General features: G+C 36.2%; 1 long non-coding RNA gene across 1 annotated transcript; it reads right to left on the bottom strand.

Moving 5' to 3' along the window:
* LOC110270751 lies at positions 413–1,167 on the bottom strand. The gene is made up of 2 exons (XR_002360390.1): positions 1,111–1,167; positions 413–1,022 (listed from the first exon to the last, which is right to left on the bottom strand). It is a non-coding gene; the product is annotated as an uncharacterized LOC110270751 (long non-coding RNA).

Here is a 6,177-nt window from a genome sequence, read left to right on the forward strand (position 1 = left end):
AGCACATTCGGCGCACCCGCGCACATCACGCGCACGCGTGGATGGCGTTTTCGAGAAGAACGGCGCGTACGCACCAAGTGTGCCTACGCGCGGGGGGTCATTCTGCTAAAAATTTTCTAAGTTAAAAGCTGCAGAATTCACAGATTCAACCCCCGATCTTCCAACGGACATAACTTTCTCATTTTAAATCGTTTTTCACCCGTTTTTCGAACGGCATGGACATCCCGGATCCAATTTCATTTCTAAACAGATTTGGCACAAAACAGAGATCCGTAGTCTAAGTTATGTCCCGTCAAAATATGCCCAAAAACCATGTTTTTCATAAAAACCACAAAGTGCCATTTTCAAAACAAGCCATTTTCAACTCTTTTCAAAATCAATCAAAACATGCCAATTTCATCCCTTTTCTTTGAAATCAATCAAAATATATCAAATTCAACATCAAGCCTCCTCAACTCACACATTGACACATTACCACAATTTACAAAATCACTATCCCATCATTTTAACCCACTTCACCCAAGTGGCTCAAACTCAAACACATTGACATATTATATACTCTTCCTCATGCCAATTTTTAACAACACCAATTCCAATAAATCATCATTGTACACAATCAATATCATACTCACCATTAACATGGTTCCACCCACAATTCAACCATAATCAACCATCAAGCATATATCACAACATGCATATTTCTCATACATTACATTAAGGCATAAATAATCATCATCACATTTATGACCACATCATATATATCAACCATTTAACAACATCAACAATTCAATGCCTATCTTAGGGCCTCTAGCCTAAGTATTTCCTACCACATTACAAATTAGATATGGGAAACCGAAACCATACCTTAGCCGATTTTCCAAGCTCAACCTGAGCACTTCCAAACCACTTTTCCTCAAGCTCTCAAGGCCTCAACACCTCCAAGAACAGATTTTTCACCACCAAATCCCTTTTTAAGCTTTCCAAAATCACCAATCAAGCTCCAATATTCACACATACACAACCTAAGCCACAATCATCATACCCATACACAACATCTCAAAACCCAAACATCATAAAACCCATAAATTACACTAGGATTGAGAATCTTACCACACCCAAGGTCCAAAGAGACAAGATTAACCTTCTCCTTCAAGAGAGTTGGGTCCTATAACATCAAAGAGCCCAAAATCTCAACATTTTTGCTCATGAAACTCGAAAACAAGGCTAGAAATTCGAAGAGCAAAACGTGGCTTACCTCAAGATTAATTGTATGAGTTTTGTAAAGCTCTTCGTGGTGAACGCGTGGCCGTAAACGGTGTGGCAATCGGAGCTCTAGATCAAAGGTTATGGTGGTTTGAAGATCAAGTGAGAGATAGAAGTTTGAGAGAGTATTCTTCCCCCATGGCCTCCATTTCAGCGCATGTGTGTGTGTAATGAGGAGAGAGAGTGCTAAAAACTAGGGTTTTGGTTTAGTTATGTTGGGCCAAGGGCCCACTTTGGGTCCGATTGGCCCGGTTTGGCCTGTTCGGTCTAATCTTGGTCCGAATTCTATAAAATTGGTACCGAAATTATCGTCTCAATCTCCTCTATCACATTTAGCCATAAAAATCACATTTTGGGCTTTCTAGAATAAATTCTCATTTATGGGTTAATTAGCCGTTAATTAACCGGGTTTTACAAGAGAGAGGGAAATCAGATCGATGGAAGGGGAAGAGTGCAGTTAAAGAGGATCGAGAACAAGATTAATATGCAAGTCATATTTTCAAAGAGAAGATCTGGTTTGCTGAAGAAAGCAAACGAAATCTCAGTGCTATGCGATGCCGAAGTTGCACTCATCGTCTTCTCTACCAAAGGTAAGCTCTTTGAATATTCCAGCGATCCATAGTTCGTACCTCTTCATTCTCCCTCTCTCTAATCCAATATCACCTTTACTTAATTTTACTACTCATAACTATACATAATATGGATCTTGATTAATTAGTGAAATTTTAATTTCTTTATGGAAATCACTTAATTAAGAATGCTACCGATTATGTGTTTTCATCTGTTTCACATTAAGGATACTGTCCACATGTAGTAGTAGGAGTATATATGCTTTTACATTTCCTATTTCCTCTTATATATATGCTTTCTGTGTGTAACAAACTCTGCTTTATGCTTAATTAAGTTTGATTAGCTTTCATATTCCAAATTAAGATAATATTTTGTTGAACCAAATTGGGGTTGGGTGCTTATTAGAGAAGCTAATAAGGCTAATAAATTTGAATTTCCTCATATAGAGCTGAAGCTTGCCGGACTTCTTTATGAATAGGGATGGATCATATCATTGAGTATTTATTGAGAAACAACAACAATAATATGAAGGTAGAAGAGAAAAGTGAACTATGAATGATTCCAGATTGTAAAGGTAGAAGAAAAATAGAAAATGTAACACCCTAACTATCAAAGCTCATGCTTTTGGCTGCGCGACTCTGATAGCTCGGACATTATGATGACTCTTATACTATTTAATACTAAAATATGAGCCTGTTTAAAATTTTAAACTGCAATATCGCTCCCAAAATACTTTTGTTAGGTAACATACATCCATACATACCGTACAACTTACAAAGCTCACAAAGAGTACATATATATATATATATATATATATGTATATATATTAAATAATATTACAAGCATTAATCAACACAATTCCTATCCCTCTTACAGAAAGTATAAAGATAAAGGCGAGGGAACAATAAACAATAACTAAAGTAATACAAAACATCACTACAACAACTAGATAAGCTCTTCGTGACTTCCACGTCCATATCCTGAAAGGGGAAAAATTGTAGGGAGTGAGAACATCATCCTCGAAAGGATTCTCAGTAGAGGGTTTTTGGGAATTACTATAATAGGATACGTGAAAGTAAAACCGTTCCAGTGATTAATACCCGTCTTATGCCGCTTTTCAAAACAACGGTTTACAATAAAAGAAGAATTTGAAATCTTTTCAGAAAAAGAGGAACTGTTCATTTCTTAAAAATTCAAATGTTTTTCAAAAGATCCATCTATGCTGAACCAAATTAGCTTTTCATACTTTTCCAAACCAATAACATCAACCAGACATGGCCTCCGGCCCACCTCATGATCAATCATGGCTCTAGGCCCAAACAATCCAAACATCAACCAACCATCACGGTCCAACAAAGTCTCAGTAAGAAGCACAATTAGGAAAGTTCAAGCATAGACAAACAGTTACAGCAAGTAGAACAATTAGCAGTTAATCACAAGTAATCACAAAGGCAAACCAAGTACAATATGCACACCCAAACAATGTCACATAGATGCATATGATGCATGCCTGTCCTAGTGGCTGATGAGTCTCATATGTCAGTTATAAAGCCAGCCCGACAAGTCCTGGTAGCTAACCGTTGGACTATCCCTCTATCGTGCATCTCCAACTCGAGTTATACTCAATAAAATTCATAATTCATAATTCATATCCAACACCTTCACTAGTGTATATTCACGGGAGCAAGCTCATCCGGGACTTTCACAGTGCCCGGCCACACTTACAACATAGGGTCAGCAGAGTATCGAATCTCAACCTGGAGCACGTGGTGGCTAGCCACTGCTTCTACCCAGAGAAATTCGTATCTCAGATAATTGGAAGTGCAACAATCACAATATCAATATCTCAGCATATATGCATTTATCCTCAGCCATAAATCAACATTTATCTCACCCATTTGACTTAAATTCATGATTCATAGTCAGCCATCCGGCTCATGACACATTCAACAATCAGCCATAAATCATTATCATACACAGCTATTCTGGCTCATAACAAAATAACACTTCCATCATCCAACATCATCAAATTCATAAAATCAACATTCAAGGCATAAATCACTTTTTGTTTTTTTCAATTCACTTTACTTTGAAATCAAAATCAATTCTTTTCAGCCTTGACTTTAAAGTTCCCATTCCTCAAATCATCTCAGGCTCATAAGCCATTTTTTCTTAAAGTTGATTTCCCTTTTTAAAACAAAGCCACCATTGGCATTCTCTTTCCAAAACTTCCAAAATCATGGAAAGTTAAGGATTTATTTTGAAATAATCAAAATCATGCATCCAACAACGGGATTTTATAACAAAAGTCCCTCGCCAAAGTCTCAAGTCCTTATGGGAGAATAACATAACTCTTTTCCTCAAATTTAGTTAAAATCATTAAAACATTGGCTTCCTGAGTTTGAGTAATAAAAATAGGATCTAAGCCAAACCGAGTCATGTAATCAATTACTCCTTTCAAAGCCATTTCCTTTACTTAAATAAAACCAGCTTCAATTCCATGATTAAATCTAAAGCGCACCAAACTGCTAAGAGAATCATTTTTGTTTTGTTAAACTAGAGTTCAAAGGATACTCTGAAGCTTATTTGAAACGTCATAAAAATGAGGTTTATCAATCAAAACCCAAATTCTTTTGAAGTCATGAAAACCCCTCCAAGTGAAAATCTTTAAGTTAAATGAAGGAGAGCATAAACCTGTTTCACCTTTTAAAACAGCCTTAAAGCATAATTCTCTTTCGAATGACTTGCACCCAACACATACTATCCTTCTTAGGAAATAAGTAGAAATCATAATTTTCTTTTTGATAATTCTTTTCAAAGCGTAGCTTCATCGTTCTCATAATTGATCCAAGTAAAAATAATAAAAGGCCTCAGATTTACAATCCTCCAAGTAGATTTGTAAAGGCATTAAACTCATAATTTTTCCAAATAACATTTCAAATAAGGACTCGAATTTTATAGAAATTTCGGCAGCACCTCCCTTAAAACTTGGACTTCGCCACCCGGTTTGGGTCCCAACTAAACCATTCCACAATCCTTTTCAACGGTCCAATTCCAAAAATCAGCTCAAAAGGAAGCCAAATCCAATGGCCAACTCATTTTCATATCTCAAGGAAACTATTTAAAATCAAGTCATTATCAACCGATTAAACTCATTTCCAAAACATTAAAGAAACGGCTCAGCAACAATTCATTTATCAATACCAAATCAACTAAATCAAACCAGGCTGATTCCAAAAGTGTATTCTATTTTTCACATTATCAAGAAAATAAACTCAACTCAAATCAATTTCCAACAGATTAAACTCGATCTCAAATCTTTAAAAGAATCAACTTCAAAAGCATTCCATTTCACAAAGCCGCACAACAATCCAGTCAAACAAATATTCATAATCATTCAAGACAATCAAACAATACATAAGACTGATACAATCACCAAATACACATTGTCTCACATCAGTATCCATATGTAATAATTCCAATATATAAAACATAGTTTTTTGGAAAAGCGCCGTACCTCAAATACGCAAAACCATAACCCAACGCGTCACAGGAACCCTCTCTCTCTCAACCTGAAATCACCGACAACCGTTTGTGGCCACGCGTTCACCGTGAAGAGCTCTACAAAACCCATAAAATTAATTTTGAGGTAAGCCACAGTTTGCTCTTCGAATTTCAAGCCTTATTTTCGAGTTTTATGGGCAAAAGTGTTGAGATTTTCGGCTCTTTGATGTTATAGCACACAACTCTCTTGAAGGAGAAGATTAATCTTGCCTCCTTGGTCTTTGGATAAGGTAAGGTATCTCAAACCCTAGTGAAATGTTGAATTATTAGTTATGGGTTTTGAGCTATTGTGTTTTGGTGTGATATTGTGGCTTAGGCATTTTATATATGTATATCGGAGCTTGATTGGTAATTTTGGAAAGTTTGGAGAGGAGTTTTGTGTTTGGAAAATCTATTCTTGGAGGTGTTGGAACCTTGAGAGCTTGTGGAAAAGTGGTTTAGAGGTGCTCCGGTTGAGCGGAAAAATCGGCTAAGGTATGGTCTTGGTTTCTCGTATCTAAAATGTAATCTAGTGGAAAATACTTAGGCTAGAGACCCTAAGATAGGGATTGAATTATTGAGGTTGTTGAATGATTAAGATATATTGTGTGGTCATATATATATGATTATGAATATTGATGTTTTGATGGTATGATGTATGAGAATTATGCATGTTTGATATATGCTTGATGATTGGTTGAGGTTGAATTGTGGGTGAAACTATGTTGATGGTGAGTATGATATTGATTATGTGTAATGATGGTTGATTGGAAATGGTGTTGTTGGAAATTTGTAATTTGT

Source organism: Arachis ipaensis, chromosome B04 (assembly GCF_000816755.2).
Source record: "Arachis ipaensis cultivar K30076 chromosome B04, Araip1.1, whole genome shotgun sequence".
Classification (NCBI taxonomy): domain Eukaryota; kingdom Viridiplantae; phylum Streptophyta; class Magnoliopsida; order Fabales; family Fabaceae; genus Arachis; species Arachis ipaensis.